General features: G+C 43.9%; 1 pseudogene; it reads right to left on the bottom strand.

The window, feature by feature from the left end:
- Positions 1-4162: 4162 nt before the first annotated feature.
- LOC126420223 (5S ribosomal RNA) lies at positions 4163-4280 on the bottom strand (annotated as a pseudogene).
- Positions 4281-18502: the final 14222 nt, after the last annotated feature.

Genomic DNA, 18502 nt, shown 5'->3' with positions numbered 1-18502 from the left:
CGTGTAGCCTTGCACGGAAGTGAAATGTGGACGATTAAAGAGTTCAGACATGAAGAGAACCGAAGCGTTTTAAATGTGGCACCACAGGAGAAATCTGAAGATTAGATCGGTAGATGGGATAACGGATGAGAGGTACTGATTCGAACTGCGGAGAAAAGAAATTTATGGCACAAACTGACTAAAACTAGGTATCGATGAATAGGACATATAATGATGACACAAGGAAGTGTCGACTTAGTAACGAATGGAAATGTGGTGTGGGGTGGTGGTGGGTGTTGAGGTGGATGGGTGGTGGACTGTAGAGGCAGTCTAAGGGTTAACTAAATACAACAGACTCAAATGATGAAGACTGCAGTTGTTATGCAGAAATAAAGGGGTTAATACAGGACAGACTAGCTTGAAGAGTTGCAGCAAACCAGTTTTCGGACAAAAGGCCACAACAACAACAGTGCGATTGAATTCTCGTCAACCAGCCTGGAAAACCGACATGAACCTGTTAACCAGAGATTTAAGTTGTTTGACTACCTGGAAAGTGGCCGTCTTCACCACAACAAGGCTTCTTGCGAATGGGAACCCAGTAATCATGCCTAAGAGTTTCAGTCTTCCTCGCATCACCTGGCGCAAACTGAATCAAATACGATGTGGGGCAGGGAGATTTGCTGCTAACTGTCTATAGCTGGGTTTGACGAGACTCATCAAGCTGTTACTGGAGCTAGATGAAGCAGACGGCGCCACATGTCGTTCAGGACAGCTTCTTACGTATTTTCGCCGGTTTCCTGGAAGAACTGCATCAAGCAGCTTCTATAAGAATTGGGTGGTTAGAAAACCTGGACACTGATCTCTGATATTTGCCTTTATTTATTTAACTTGTTGTTTATTATTTCTCTCTTTTGTTAATGTGCATGTGATTGTCCAACGGCATCAGATGCCAAATAAATAGTCCAGTTGAAGTTTTTCCATGCTTCGAGAGACCAATGGCGACGTTCTTTCGAGGATGATCATCTCTGTGCGGTGAGCGGAGATTCAAATAGTGAAATGGTGGTAAGAAGCCACTGTAATGCCTAGGGTGACGATGTTTCTGGATGATATGGCTACTTACTGGTTTGCTGGTGTCCAGAATTTCACCATCGAGTGATTTTCTGCACTGTAGTCAGTCGATCCATTGCCAGAATCAATGACAGTCAACTTATGTAATAATGAAGTTATTATGGACTGCAGTTAACTCTAGGGATAACAATTTTTCCCGAATTGAGCTACAACGCTACATCCCTGAAAGTGACAATACCAATGGCTTCACGAACTCGGAGATCGAGCATCCCATTTGTGGTAAGTTAACAGAAGTTGCAAAAGAAGGTGATGTCTCTTGTGACGGGCATTCGTTCTACATAATCTCTAAGGTTGATGATTATATTACCAGTGCTTCCGATAACCTGTGGTGCCAGCTGCTCTATTCTAATTTTAGTGAGCTGGGTGCTGTAGAACTTCCTGAGAGAGTATTAGCGAGGGAGACAAACAATTTTTAAAGTTTTGCGCCACGAATAAGTACAGGCGTGGATTTTGAGAATTCTTGTAAATTTCTCCCAGGTATGTCTGGAAATTAGTAAATAAGAAACAGATTTGCACTTCAGATGGCAGGTGCGGGCGATGTCGATATTTTGCAAACGGTTCTGCGAGACAGATTTACGACACTGCTCGCAGGCTAGAAGGCATGGTGCGGCGGGCACTGTATACAAATTTTGTCGTGTCCCACTGACGTGTCCTGAGAGGGAGTGGAAGGACTGCGTTGGTGCGCGTCAGAGAACTTACTTGGCATGAGGTCTCGGTGGTGTGGGCCGCCAACTCCTCACTGCTCCGTTGTAGAGAAGGCTGCAAGGTGAGCTAGAGTACGGAACTCGGATAGGATCTTAGGGAAGCTTTCATGTATGAACACTCGATGTATAGAACGATTATACTGGAAGTACCCCTGACACTTGTGATTTAAATAAGATTCTATATACAGTGTCCAATGATTGTCTATCTGGCTATGCAGTTGCCATCCCTAACTTCCCAAACCTAAGTCGTAATACAGCAGAGGCGAGCGCACCAGTCTAAGTGTCAGCTGTGTCGATTCAGCCTAAGTCCCTACTTGTTGCTGTGCTCAATACTCTCCTGCAACTCTTGCAGCATCCCGACGCCGACTAACGTGGACCGGCGTCCTAAGTACCTCACTCCATCACTGTCCTTCGATCTAGCGGCTATCCGCTTTTATAGGGGGTAGTGCACCCGGCACCACTTGTTCTAGAAGGTTCTAGCACCCCCGAACTTTGAGCCCTGAGTAGGCTAGTCACGCGGCAGCATGTGATGCCTACGTGATGAACTAGCCATTCTCCACTGTTTGCTGTGTCCAAGGGTTGCCACTAACTGTGCTTGAGCCTCGTGATACTGCATACTCCGCTCTTGTTAGTCGAGTACACATTACACATGAGATAGTCCGGTCACGTCCGCCTCGCTTCATCTGTAGCAATAATTTTCCAGCCTACAGCCTACATGATTTTAATTCTATCTTCTGCTATTCGCGACAGTTTGAAGTAATCAGGGCAGCACAGGGCACCGACGTGCTGTGGAGAACCCATACGTTGAAAGCTACCGTTTTAATTATCAGAGAGCACTCCACTTGTCGCCTCCAGAGGAACTACGTCAGAGGCATAGGAAAAAGACAGACAAATAAGCGAGCCCGGAGGCTCAAAACACGCAGTCATACCATCATTTTGTCCGCGTCTAGAACCGGATAGAAAAACGCCTGTTTAACTTGCAGGTCAACTGCGACGACTTTTTAGTGATGGATATCGGTGGTCAACCGGCCCGGTGAAGCTACCTCCAACGTCTGCTACACGGACGCATTGCTGTGGCGGGGTGCGTCGCACCTTGAAGCTAAGCCGGCGCGAGGGACGGGAGGGCTGCTGACCTCCATTCTTTGGGTGACGTCATCTGGCTGGCTGCAAGCTGCCGCCTGCAGGGCTGGTGCCAGGGCGCGAACTCACGGCGTCCCAGGCACAGAGCTATTCGCAGGCACTGAACGAGCTGCTAAGGCCCACTACAACGATGGCGGTCGGCTGCTTCTTTGCGGCGCTCTACATGGGGTTCACGGGTCACGCTTGAGGGAGTAGTCATCCGTGTTCCGGGCGACGGGCATAGTAAAGCACGCGTGAGCCACTCAGCCGTGGCGTGAATAGGAGCGCTATATCCGCAAGATTGGGCGATCGGGCGCCTCCGCTGCAGATTCCGTCATTGGCAACCTGCGCGGCGCCGTCGCCGAGTTCCACACAAGCCCCGGTGTGTATCTTCGATGTAATAGAGTCAATGGCCCACTTGCCTGTGTTTCTCTGCACGCTTCGGTGTGAGTCATCCCTCTCTCCCAAAACATACCTCTTGGTCTTTCTGACATGATACAAGCCTTGAGTTCGGGTGGTTGTAACAACGTGATCTGGGCAAGAATTGTCAAAATTATTTCGAAAATCTGTCGCTGGTATTGGTGTGTGGTCCATGGTTAACATATATAGAATTTGGGTCCATACGAAAGATTTTACAATGTAGCACTACCTTAAGGGGACTTCTAGCCTAGGAGATGTGTTGTTCATCGTAAGCGACGACTCGAGAGGAATTTTAGAAGGCAGTGTAAAGTTCTGCACTCCATGCACTCGAGTCCGCAGCTCGTGGTCGTGAGGTAGCGTTCTCGCTTCCCACGCCCGGGTTCCCGGGTTCGATTCCCGGCGGGGTCAGGGATTTTCTCTGCCTCGTGATGACTGGGTGTTGTGTGCTGTCCTTAGGTTAGTTAGGTTTAAGTAGTTCTAAGTTCTAGGGGACTGATGACCATAGCTGTTAAGTCCCATAGTGCTCAGAGCCATTTGAACCATTTTTTTTCCATGCACTCGAAGAATGGTTTCAAAGTGTGAAATTGTCTCTAAAAAACTAAAACTCCGCCCGAACAGGCCATGAGGGCCCAACCGTACCGACCGGCCGCCGTGTCGTCCTCAGCCCACAGGCGTCATTGGATGCGGATATGGAGGAGCCTGTGGTCAGCACACCGCTCTCCCGGCCGTGTGTCAGTTTACGAGACCGGAGCCGCTATTCCTCGATGAAGTAGCTCCTCAGTTTGCCTCACAAGGGCTGAGCGCACTCCGCTTACCAACAGCGCTCGGCAGACCAGATGGTCACCCATCCAAGAGCTGGCCTAGCCCGACAGCGCTTAACTTCGGTGATCTGACGGGAACCGATGTTAGCACTGCGGTGAGGCCGTTGGCCAAATTATCACTAGCATCTCAAAAAACTACACATATCCTAGTGAAGCGTAACCTAGCAAGCGGTCCTGAAATAAAATTGAATGATATGACGATTGAAAGAAGCGTGGTAACGAGATATCTAGGGATATTCCTGGATGAATGTTCTGCACTGTCCAGTCACATTAATATAACCATCATGGTTTTAGAAATCATAGCTCGTGCGACACTCAGCTTGTCCATTTCTCACATGATGTACTGCGCGCTATAGATGAAGGGCAACAGGCAGATTCCACATTTATGGATTTCCGGAAAGCATACGATACGGTGTCCCGTTCCAGACTCTTAACGAAGGTACACGCATGTGGAATAGCGTTCCAGATATGAGAGTGACTCGAAGACTTGTTAAGTAGTAGAACACAGCATGTTGTCCTCGAGTGTTCATCAGATACAAGGGTATCGTCAGAATGCCCCACGGAAGTGTGATAGGACCGCAGTTATTTACTATATACAGAAATGATTTAGCACACAGAGTGGGCAGGGCTGAGGTTGATACTGCGGTGTTCGGGAAGGTGTCGTTTAGTGACTGTAGTAGGATACAACATGACTTAGACAAAATTTCTAGTTTGTGTGGTGAATGGCAACTATCTCTAAATTTAGAAAAATGTAAGTTAACCAGGATGAGTAGGAAAAACAAACTTGTAATGCTCTAATACAGCATTAGTAGTGTCCTGTTTGTCATATAACGTCGTTCAAATATATGGACGAAACATGGCAAAGCAATGAGAAATGAAACTAGCATGTGATGATTGTAATAGGGAATATGAATGGTCGACTTCGATTTATTGGGAGAGTTTTGGTAAAATGTTGTTCATCTGTAAAGGAGATCGCATATAGGACTCTAATTTGACCTATTCTTGAGTCCTTCTCGAGTTTTTGCTATCCATACCAGGTCGGATTAAAGAAACACAGCGAAGAAACACAGGGGCACACTGCTAGATTTGTGGCCGACAAGTTCGATCAACACGCAAGTGTTATGGAAATGCTACGGGAAGTCAAATGGGAATCCTGGAGAGAAGGAATAGTTCGTTTTGAGGGACACTGTTGAGAAAATTTAGTATCTAGCATTTGAACCGGACTGCAGAAACACTCTGCTGCCACCAATATACATTTCGCGGAAGGAGTACGAAAAAGAGATGCGAGAAATTAGGAGGAAATTAAGAGGTGCAGATAGGCAGACAGTAGTTTTTCCGTCGCTCTGTTTGCGAGGAACAAGAAAGGAAATGATTAGTAGTGGTACACGATGGCCTACGCCACGCATCGTACGGTGCCTTTCGGAGTATCTTTGTAGATGTAGACCTCGCTGTCGACGCGACGTTACACCCCAGTCTTCCTTCCTTCTTATTGTCTGAACCGTTTATCACCCAAGTTTTACTTCCGTAGAAGAACACACTTCACACAAATACCTCCCTATAAGAATTCCTAGTATTTAAATTTATATTCGATATTAACAGATCTCATCTTTTAAGAGAAACTTCTTTTTTTTTGCTATTGACAGTCAACGTACTATGTCCTCTTTACTACGGCCATCGGCACTTAGTTTGCTGCTCAATTAATAAAACTCAAGGAATATTTTCAGTGTCTTATTCCTAATCTAATTTCCTTAGATTTATTTGATTGGATTCGACTACATTCCGTTGTTTTGGGTTTACTTTTGCTGATGTTCGTCTTATAAACTGTTTTCAAGACGCTGTCCAAGTTCTTTCCCAACTGCAACAGAATTACAATATTATCGGCAACCCTCAAAATTTTGTTCCTTCTCCATAAACTTTAATTCCCTTTCCAAATTTCTTGTTAGCTTCCTTTACAGTTTTCTTAGCATATAGACTGAATAATATTAGGGCAGGCTACAAGCTTGTCCCACTCTCCTCTCAACCACGGCTTCCATTTCATGTCATTCGACTCTTAAAACTGCAGCCTGGTTTCTGTACGAACAATGTACAGCTTTTTGCTCCCTCTCTTTTACCCCTTCTGCCTTCAGAATTTCAAAGAGTGCATCCCAGTCAACACTGTCGAAAGATTTCTGTACATATACAAATGCTATAAATGTAGATTTGCCTTTCCTCCGACTGTCTTCTAAGATTAGTCTTAGGGTAAGTATTGTCTGTGTGTTCCTACTTTCCTCCAGATCCAGACTGCTTCTACCAGCTTTTCCATTCTTTTATAAATAATCCGAGTCAATATTTTTCACTTACGCTTCATTAAACTGAAAGTTTGGCAGTATTTGCAGTTGTCAACAACTGGCTTCTTCGGAACTGGAACTCTTACGTTCTTCTTGAAGTACGAAGGTATTTCACCTGTCTCATATACTAGGTGGAATATTTTTGTCTCGGCCTGTTTTCCCAGTTATTTCAATAATTCTGTAGGAATGTTCGTTTGTGCCTTTTTTCGACTTAGGCCCTTTAAATTCTTAGCACAGTACCTACCTCCAATATCATATTCATTTACTTCCTGTTCCTATATAATTGTTTTCAAACTCGTTTTGTCGTGAACAGCCTTTCTATAGATTCCTTCATCCCTCCAGCTTATCCATCTTTTCTGAATTCGTGCGTGCCATGTGAACTCTTGATGTTCATACAGCTACATCTGTTGCCTCTAATTGTCGCTTTAATTTTCCTGTTGCCAGCGTCTATCTACCGCATGGTCATGCATGCTTTGAATTTCTTCTCTAAACATTCCCGCTTTACCATTTTGAAATTTCTCTTTTCTTAGACGTCTGCAATCATTTTTGCCTATTTCACTTGTTGTAGTTTTACATTTCCTTCTCTTGTCAGTTAAATTCTGTTCCTTTTTGTTTTATGCAATGATTTCTACTGGGCTACCCACAGGTAATTAATTCTTGGAACATCACTAATAGTAAATGCATCAGGAGTTGTCAACAGATTTTCTGTAAACACTTCAAGATTCACCAGTAGATTTTCTGAAACATATCCCTAGGGATAATGTCTTCATATTTTATTGCAAACCGATGAGCACTTCAGTACTAGCAATTATATTTATAGCTACATCCACCGTCTCACCACTTTGCTAATACTGACATAAAAACGTTTTATGTCCGTGTAATTACAGTCGTTTGCCTGCCTCTAGGACTCTTAAATATAGTATACGAAAGCCAGAGAATTAAAAATTCATATTCTGGCCGTTCAATAACGCCTAACTCTCTCTCTGTCTTTCTCTCCCCCTGTCACACATACACACACACACACACACACACACACACACACACACACACACATGCATTTGAAAGTGAGCGCCACAATCTGCGAGACCGATTACTTATACGACTTATGAAAACGCGCGCCGTATCTTTGAAAGAGGTGATACAGGCAAAAGCTATTGGATTATTCCGATTACCTACTTATTTAATACAGCTGATATGCGAGACAGTGGTTTTTATATTTGAAAGCAGGCTAACGATAAAATCCACAGTTTATTGCAGTCATTATGCCAAGAATGTAAAGGGTAGTTCCGTATTACGAGTTAGCTAGCGTACATTCGCTAGAAGTAACGACCCTGATCCTGCAAGCTTAGATGTCAAACATGCTCTCAAGCGATTATCGCTACCAGAGAGATGATACTGACGTAATTATTTGTCCGTCATTTTGGAAAAGAATTCCGCGCTCTTGTGACAGAACAAAAACTCTGCAAATCCTCAACCAACAAAACCCCTGTTCTAGTGTATGTAGCATTCATACACTCAAAGAAGCGTGTAAAAAGTACGAGGATGTTTAACGCTGAAACACATTAGAATATGCAGACGTCGGTGACGTACAGAATAGTTACGAGTGCAAAGCAAGTAATCAAGAATCACTCGAACGCTAGTACGACAAAATACTGAACGTGGCATCTGTGTTTAAAGTATAACTGCAACGACTCGGAGGGACGAGTAATAAATGGTGCATTGATGTCCCGATCTCGTCAATTTCTGTCTGATCTTGTTTAGCGTAATTTCCTGAATTTTCTTCGCATTAGTTTGATTCAAAACTTTAGTGCTGTTTTTAACGCTCACGCCAATGAACCGGTATCGCGACGTCCACATGAGTAACATTTTCAGGGACCTGTAGCACTAACCAGCAACAAACGTAGAGTTCGTGTCACAGACAACTGCGGTTCTGGGAACAAGTTGCTGCAGAAGACATTCTAACATGTCTCCAAGTAACGGAAAGAAGTATAGATGACATTTTTTTGAGATTCGTTGAAGTACAGGAAGACTTCGACAATGTAAAGTAGAAAGATATGTACGAAATCTTGAAACGAACTGGGATAAAGTATGAATCTTTTAGTGTTTTTATCTTTGCACTGACCAACTAGGATCACGTAACAACTCCATTCCCTATTCTTTGTTTCATTGTTGTTACCTATTTTTGCAGTAGTATTTCATCTTTTCCCACCGTTGTCTTTTCCTTTTTTCTGTCCGTGTTGTTCCCAATTTGTTGTTTATTCTGTCTAGAAGATCTTCTGAATTTAGTATTTTATACTTCAAAGGTTTCTTTAAGCTATTTCCAGTTTCTTGATTTGTTTCTTCCTCTTTGTCTTCTTATTTCTATAATCCCTGCTATTGTCGATTTATTTTTCCAGAAATTACGAATATTTCCTTCATTAGCCTGTTGTCGTTCATTCAGTAGAGGTGTCCACAGAAGATTAATCTTCGCTTTGCCATTATTACTTCTGATTCTTTCTCTCCTCGTTACCTCTCATTTTGTAACCATCTGTAGTTTGAAGTACATCTGTTCTGTCGAGCTTATATTTCATCTTTAAGTATTCACATGCATATAAAAATTCTGGTCTTGTCTCTGTGGTTAGTTTTGTTTTTGTAGATATGTTTTTTGTTGTTGTTGTAAATACACTGACGGCAAAAAGATCGCAGCAGCAAGAAGGAGTTGTGGGACATAAACTAAAGTTGGTAGGCGTGTTGCTACATCTAAAAGATGATGTCTATGCAGATTTCACACCAGTCGCGTAACAGTAGCACTATGAGGACGCAAATCAGATTTGCTTTAAATGAGCGCTGTAACGGTCGTGAGTGTTAGTTACATCTAATATTGACGTGGCGAGTTGATGTTAGTCAAGAATGCCTTAAATGCACAACACATTACCGAGTTTGAACGAGATTGTGTAATTGGGCTGCGAAAAACTGGATATTCCTTCTGCGATATTGCAGAAACACTTGGCAGGAACGTAGCCCCTGTACGTGGCTGCTGTCAGCGGTGTCCACGAGAATGTACGGTCGCAAGAAGACCGGGCTCCGGAATGTGTGTGTCTCTGGCGGTTCGTACTGCACCTGCAGCAAGAATTTGAGCCGCAGTTTTTTGGCACCACAATGACACCACTGTTACAAACCGGTTATTTCAGGCACATTTCCGAGGCAGATGCCCTGTAGCGTGCATTCCTCCGACCCCAAACCACCGTCATTTGGGACTTCAGTGATGCCAAGCGAGAGGCAGGGTAGAGATTTATGTGCTATCTGATGAAAGTTGATTCTGCCTCTGTGCCAGTGATGGTTGTGTGTTGGTTAGAAGGATGCCAGTTGAGCGCCTGCAAGCGACCTGTCTGTATAATAGACACATTGGATCCACACCTGGAGTTATGGTCAGGGGTGCGATTTCGTATGAAAGCAGGAGCGTTCTCGTGGTTTTCTCACGCACCCTGGCTCAAAATTTTTACGTCACTTTGGTGATTCAACCTGTTGTGCTGCCATTCATGAACAGCATTCCAGCGGGTTTAGGCAGACAACACTATATCCCAGGGCTCTCAAATGCCTCAAAGGACATCCTGGAGAAGTATCAAGTATTGTTCTCGGAAGACCCGTTCAGCGACGAAACCATCAACTGCGGCACAGCTTTGATGTCAGCCCTCAGCGAAGCACGCGAGAAGAAGAGGATAGCAACCCTAGATAGAATGGATATGTCCCACAGTAGCAAAATAGCCTGGAACCTGATTAAGAAACTGGGTGGTGACCCAAGGCTAAGCAAGGCCCCAGCCAACGTAACTCCAAACCAGGTGACCAACCAACTCCTTCTAAACGACAAGTTCAACTCCAAACGTCAGAAAACTAAAATCACACGCCTACTGCCAACGGAAAACACCAACTTCCAGAAACCATTTACCATGAGAGAGTTGAACAAGGGCATAAATGCCATGAAGAATGGGAAAGCCGATGGGTTTGATGAAATTTGCGTGGAACAGATTAAAAACTTCGGCCTTGGCGCCAGGGACTGGATACTTGGACTTTTTAACGTGTGCCGTGAAACCTTTCAAATCCCGAAACTGTGGAGGAAGTCAAAAGTGGTGGCTCTCCTTAAACCCGGGAAGGACCCAGAGTCTCCGAAGAGCTATCGACCCATAACCCTTCTCTGCCACCTGTTTGAGCTCTATGAAAGATTGATCCTCAACAGAATAGAGAAGATCGTTGACTCAAAGCTAATTCCACACCAAGCAGGTTTTAGACCTGGAAAGTCCTGTACCTGTCAAATCCTGGCATTGACGGAACATATCGAGGATGGATTTGAGAATAAACTAATCACCGGTCTGGCACTAGTCGACTTAAGTTTCGCCTATGATACAATAGATCACCGGACACTACTGTATAAAACCTACGAGACCCTGAAAGACTACCACCTAGTCAAGATAATCGAATCCCTGTTCCAAAATAGACAGTTCTTCGTAATGCTTGAGGGGAAAAGGAGTCGATGGCGGAATCAGAAAAATGGGCTCGCCCAAGGGAGCGTGTTGGCGCCAATCCTATTCAACATATATACAAATGACCAACCAACTCCGGACAAAACCAAAACTTTTGTATATGCAGACGACCTGGCAATAACAGTTCAAGGCAACAGGTTTGAAGACATCGAGGAGAAACTAGAAACCGCCCTTTCTATAATGTCAACCTACTACAAAAAGAATTCTCTAAAACCCAATCCCTCCAAAACTCAAGTGAGTGCATTCCATCTGAACTCGAGGCAGGCAAAGTACAGGCTCAATGTTTCCTGGGATGGGACATTACTAGAACACACAGATACTCCTACCTACCTTGGCGTCGTGCTGGACAGAACATTGACATACAGATATCACTGCGAAAAAACACACAAAAAAGTAGAAGCACGAAATACCCTAATAAAAAAGCTGTCCAATAGCAAATGGGGTGCCAAACCTACCGTGGTCAGAACTTCAGCCCAAGCTTTGTGCTTCTCAGCTGCCGAATATGCCTGCCCGGTATGGTACAGATCCCTCCACGCAAAAAAGGTAGATATTACTTTGAATGAAACATGCAGGTTAGTGACAAGCTGCATGAAACCAACCCCCATAGAAAATCTTCACAGGGCCGCAGGTTTCACAAACCCTGACTCACGTAGGAAAGCCCATGAACATACCGAGAAGCTAAAACAAACATTTGATGCCCGTCACTCAATATTTGGTTTAGAGTGTGGCCCCAACAGACTCAAACCTTTGATGCCCGTCACTCAATATTTGGCCTAGAGTGTGGCCCCAACAGACTCAAATCCAGACGCCGTTTCCTAAGTTGCGCCTTAGATGAGCCCCCCATCTACTATCCACTAAGAGAGGACCCACCAAGCGGCGTTTCTGGTGATTGGAAAACCTGGAGAATGCTTAACCGCATCAGAACTGGGGTGGCTCCTGTGAAATCTAATCTGATCAAATGGAGTTTGTTGGACGAAAATGACGACAAATGCGGCTGCGGCACTCGGCAGGACATGGAACATCTCCTACAATGCCCTGCCTGCCGCCAAAGATTCACCCTCGACGATCTATGGCTGGCTAAAGAAGAAGCATTCGACATTGCCCAATACTGGGCAAACAAAGTGTAGTTTCCGGACACGAAAAAGTAAAGTAAGTTCGGCAGGATACCTCTCTCCCACATAATGCTGTTGTAACCCCACATACCGCTGTTGTAACCGGACAGGCTCTAGAAAGAGTCGGCATGTTACCTTGGCCTGCCCTATCACCAAATCTGTCTCCAGTCGAGCACATATTTGACGTCATAGGAGGACAACTCCAGCGTCATTCACAAACAGCATTACGGGTCGCTTTATAGACATATCATCCGCCTCCGTGGCGCAGCGGTAGCGTTACCGCCTACCACGCAAGGGGGCCCGGGTTCGATTCCTGACAGGGGACTGGGTGTTGTGGGTGCTTCATCATCATTGATATGCAAGTCGCCGAAGTGGCGTCAACTAAAAATACTTGCAATACGGCGGCTGAATCCTGAATGGGATATCCCGGCCAATAAACGCCGTACGATCGTTTCATTTTTACAGACAGATCAAGTGCAACAGGTATGGAACTACACGCCACAAATTGACAGCGGCTCCTGTAAAACACAATGCGTGCACATTTGCATGCTGGCATTCACATTCTGGCGGCTACACCGGTTATTAATGTACCAGTATTTCACATTTGCAATGGCTTATCTCACTCTTACGTTAACCTGTGACCTTGCAATGTTAATAACTTAACTACGTTACCTAGACAAATGTATTCTCGAAATTTCATTACTCTACATTAATATTTTTTGTTGTTACAGTTTTTTACAGTCGGTGTATTTTTTGTTAACTCATATGTTCTTTACTTTTTATTAACTACGTTGGCAAATTTTTCTAGTCGCTTCCGCAATATACATTACTGGCAATTAAATTTGCTACACCACGAAGATGACGTGCTACAGTCACGAAATTTAACCGATAGGAAGAAAATGCTGTGATATGCAAATGATTAGCTTTTCAGAATATTCACACAAGGTCGGCGCCGGTGGCAACACCTACAACGTGCTGACATGAGGAAAGTTTCCAAGCGATTTCTCATACACAAACAGCAGTTGACCGGCGTTGAGTGGTGAAACGTTGTTGTGATGCCTCGTGTAAGGTGGAGAAATGCGTACCATCACGTTTCCGACTTTGATAAAGGTCGGATTGTAGCCTATCGCGATTGCGGTTTATCGTGTCGCGACATCGCTGCTCGCGATGGTCGAGGTCCAGTGACTGTAAGCAGAATATGGAATCGGTGGGTTTAGGAGGATAATACGGAACGCCGTGCTGGATCCCAACGGTCTCGTATCACTAGCAGTCGAGATGACAGGCATCTTATCTGCATAGCTGTAACGGATCGTGCAGCCACGTCTCGATCCTTGAGTCAACAGATGGGGACATTTGCAAGACAACAACCATCTGCACGAACAGTTCGACGACGTTTGCAGCAGTATGGACTATCAGCTCGGAGACCATCGCTATGCTTACCCTTGACGCTGCATCACAGAAAGGAGCGCCTGCGATGGTGCACTCAATGACGAACCTGGGTGCACGAATGGCAAAACGTCATTTTTTCGGATGAATCTAGGTTCTGTTTACAGCATTATGATGGTCGCATCCGTGTTTGGCGACATCGCGATGAACGCACATTGGAAGCGTGTATTCGTCATCGCCATACTGGCGTATCACCCGGCGTGATGGAATGGGGTGCCATTGGATACACGTCTCGGTCACCTCTTGTTTGCATTGACGGCTCTTTGAATAGTGGACGTTACATTTCAGATGTGTTACGACCCGTGGCTCTACCTTCATTCGATCCCTGCGAAACCCTACATTTCAGCAGGATAATGCACGACCGCATATTGCAGGTCCTGTAGGGGCCTTTCTGAGTACAGAAAATGTTCGACTGCTGCCCTGGCCAGCACAAACTCCAGATCTCTCACCAATTGACAACGTCTGGTCAATGGTGGCCGAGCAACTGGCTCATTACAATACGCCAGTTTCTACTCTTGATGAACTCTGGTATCGTGTTGAAGCTGCATGGGCAGCACGCCATCCAAGCTCTGTTTGACTCAATGCCCAGGCGTATCAAGGCCGTTATTACGGCCAGAGGTGGTTATTCTGGGGCTGATTTCTCCGTAGCTATGCACCCAAATTGCGTGAAAATATAATCACATGTCAGTTGTAGTATAATATATTTGTCCAATGAATACCCGTTTATCATCTGCATTTCTTCTTGGTGTAGCAATTTTAATGGCCAGTATTGCAGTTTCTCCAAAACATTTAAATTTACTATCATGCACTTTCTTACCTTTTTGTATGTGTATTTTGATGCATTCTTTTATGTTACGAATTTTGTTTTTGAGCTGAAATTTTGAGACCAGATCTATTCACTACTGTTTCCTGGCCAGTTATTTGACTAAATATGTATGTCACATTTTATAAAAGAATTCCCAAATCATCTGTAGAGCACAGTCAGTTTACTTTAATTCCATTCGTTTTCCTTCCCAGAATTATTGGTTCAGTTTTGTGATGTTTTAGCTTTGACTTCCAGAGTTTTGGAATTTTTTTCTAAAATGTGGGTAAACAGTAAAGATGATAAACACTCCACTTGTCTAGGACCAATTATTATTACAAATTAGGAACATGCATCTTTCATTAGTATAACTTTAGATATTGTATTTGTTAGAGTTTCACGAAATATGCTTGCTTATTTTGCTTTAACACAAAATTCTCTAATTATATTATCTATTGTTTCTCTGCCTGCAGAATAAAATATTTTTAATCAAATGTTGATAATATTGATTTTAAATTAAAATTTTTTTTCTATAGAGATCTTTCCTTTCGAAAACCACCCTAGAATTCTCCCAGCCGTTTGCCTAAAGTTTCTTTAACATTGTTCAGCAGCATTTTTCGTAATATTTTGGCACACGGAACGTAGTCCATGGATTAATGCTGTTCCTACTCCTCTGGAAGCTTTTCTGTTTTCCAAAAATTCTCAAAATAGCAGCTACAGATCACTTATAATCTTGGTTATGACCATTTCAATATTACAGCTGTAATGGGGTCTTCATTACTTGATTTTTTGTTTTTTAGTGTTTTGATGGCTTCATAAATTTCTAGTGCTGTTGGTGGGAAATCTTCCTCAAGATTTTCTAGTATTGATGGAAATTCTAATTTAATTTTTGAAACTGGACACTTTTGTAGCCTATGATATGTCTTCACTGATATTCTTCATTGAAACAAATACTTGGTGGTTAATGCCCTCTAAGTTTGTGCTTAAAGGTACGGTAAAAATTTCCAGTATTCTTCTTTCTTCGATTTCGGTCATTTGTGGACAACGTGAAATAGTGTCCACATGATTGTCTTCTTTCCTCATTGTTGATATTTCCATTGTTGCTTCATTCATTCATTCATTGTATTCTTTTCTTCTTTGATCTGTTGTAACACTGATGTGCTTTGTTAGTTTTTCCTGAAAACCCCTGCACTTGCTACTCTTGTTCACAAAATTAGGCCGGCATAGTATTATGTTTGGTGAAATCTCCTCGTATTTCTACAACCTGTGACTATTCGGAGGCTCTTTTGATTTTCTGGATTAATTTTTGTGTTTATTTTCTCTGAATTGTTCTAGTTCTTCTTTCTCCAAATATATCCATTTTGTGCAGTCTTATTTTTATTATTTATTTATAGCTTGTTGACATAGGAGTCTGCTGCATGGAAAGTAAAGCAGACTATAACCTTTTATCGTGTATAATAACTATCGCTCTCTGATTCCATTTGCTAACTATTTGAATAAGGTTGATTACAATAACAATACTTCAGTTGTCAGACAACTGTTCCAGTGGCTGCGGTAAGCTCCCGAGCAAGGCTACCTGCAGTACACCGTGGCCGTCTGCGGGCACTGATGGTGAGATATCGGTCATCTTGTGGTGTTTTGCACTGTGGACGTCCCGTACTGTAGCGCCTGGACACGTTTCCTCTCTGCTGGAATCGTTGCCATAATCTTGAGATGACACTTTGTGGCACACGGAGGGCCCGTGCTACGACCTGCTGTGTTTGACCAGCCTCCAGCCGCTCTAGTATTCTACTGCTCATAACGTCATCAACATGTGTTCTTTGAGCCATTTTCAACACACAGTCATCATTAGCACGTCTGAAAACGTCTGCACACTTACTCGGTGCACCGTACTCTGACATGCACCAACACACCTCTGCGTAAGTGGACTGCTGCCAGCGCCACCGTGCGACGACCGCAGGTCAAATACTCCGCATGATCATACCCCGAGGTGATTTAAACCCGAAAATCACCCACCAGAGCGTTGTTTCACCATGTATCAGCATTATCTTTAATTTATGAGCATGAGTTATAATGCATTAGGAACAAGTAGTAGGCAGTTCACCATGAGCTCCAGAGACGGCGACGAGGTGCTGCATATGTGAAACGAAGTGGTTAACAGCAATTTCTGTGGAACCTGAGCAACATGTTCCTGTGCACTGGTCTTCAGGTCACGTAGAGACCGAACATGTCCCTGGTAAACGCGGTCTTTTGGATATCCCCAGAGCCAAGAGTCGCATGGACTCAGGTCAGATGATCTTGCAGGCCATACATCTGGAAAACCTCTGCAGATAACACTGTCATAGGAGGTTTCGTTAAGCAGATCTTTCGCTGGGTGAGCGACATGAGGTGTTGTACATCTTGCATGAAAACGGCAGTTTCTGTGCAGCTGCGCTCTTTCACAGCAGGATTCACATGCTGTACAGGGAGGTGTCATTAACACTCAGACGTCACGGGACACCTGACAGATCCCTTGGGTGTATCCTCTTCAAAGAAGAACCGCCTGGGATTAAAGGTTATTACGAATCCACAGCACACATACGGCGAGGGCACTGGGTCTTCGCGCACAAAACGCCGTTTGACAGGAACCCAAAGTCGGTAGATCAGTGTATTCACTGTAAGGTGAAAACGTGTCTTATCATTCCACAGAGTATTTCCCGACCACATGTCATCAACCCTCCCCCCATGAACCATGGACCTTACCGTTGGTGGGGAGGCTTGCGTGCCTCAGCGATACAGATGGCCGTACCGTAGGTGCAACCACAACGGAGGGGTATCTGTTGAGAGGCCAGACAAACATGTGGTTCCTGAAGAGGGGCAGCAGCCTTTTCAGTAGTTGCAGGGGCAACAGTCTGGATGATTGACTGATCTGGCCTTGTAACATTAACCAAAACGGCCTTGCTGTGCTGGTACTGCGAACGGCTGAAAGCAAGGGGAAACTACAGCCGTATTTTTTCCCGAGGACATGCAGCTTTACTGTATGATTAAATGATGATGGCGTCCTCTTGGGTAAAATATTCCGGAGGTAAAATAGTCCCCCATTCGGATCTCCGGGCTGGGACTACTCAAGAGGACGTCGTTATCAGGAGAAAGAAAACTGGCGTTCTACGGATCGGAGCGTGGAATGTCAGATCCCTTAATCGGGCAGGTAGGCTAGAAAATTTAAAAAGGGAAATGGATAGGTTAAAGTTAGATATAGTGGGAATTAGTGAAGTTCGGTGGCAGAAGGAACAACACTTTTGGTCTGGTGATTACAGGGTTATAAATACAAAATCAAATAGGGGTAATGCAGGAGTAGGTTTAATAATGAATAAAAAAATTGAAGTGCGGGTTAGCTACTACAAACAGCATAGTGAACGCATTATTGTGGCCAAGATAGACACGAAGCCCATGACTACTACAGTAGTACAAGTTTATATGCCAACTAGCTCTGCAGATGATGAGAAAATAGATGAAATGTGTGACGAGATAAAAGAAATTATTCAGGTAGTGAAGGGAGACGAAAATTTAATAGTCATGGGTGACTGGAATTCGTCAGTAGGAAAAGGGAGAGAAGGAAATATAGTGGGTGAATATGGATTGGGGGGAAGAAATGAAAGAGGAAGCCGCCTTGTAGAATTTTGCACAGACCACAACTTAATCATAGCTAACACTTGGTTCAAGAATCATAAAAGAAGGTTGTATACCTGGAAGAATCCTGGAGATACTAAAAGGTATCAGATAGATTATATAATGGTAAGACAGAGATTTAGGAACCAGGTTTTAAATTGTAAGACATTTCCAGGGGCAGATGTGGATTCTGACCACAATCTATTGGTTGTGAACTGCAGATTGAAACTGAAGAAACTGCAAAAAGGTGGGAATTTAAGGAGATGGGACCTGGATAAACTGAAAGAACCAGAGGTTGTACAAAGTTTCAGGGAGAGCATAAGGGAACAACTGACAGGAATGGGGGAAAGAAATACAGTAGAAGAAGAATGGGTACCTCTAAGGGATGAAGTAGTGAAGGCAGCAGACGATCAAGTAGGTAAAAAGACGAGGGCTAATAGAAATCCTTGGGTAACAGAAGAAATATTGAATTTAATTGA

Source organism: Schistocerca serialis, chromosome 9 (assembly GCF_023864345.2).
Source record: "Schistocerca serialis cubense isolate TAMUIC-IGC-003099 chromosome 9, iqSchSeri2.2, whole genome shotgun sequence".
In the NCBI taxonomy this organism is placed as follows: Eukaryota; Metazoa; Arthropoda; class Insecta; order Orthoptera; family Acrididae; genus Schistocerca; species Schistocerca serialis.
This window is presented reverse-complemented; position numbering and strand designations above follow the sequence as displayed.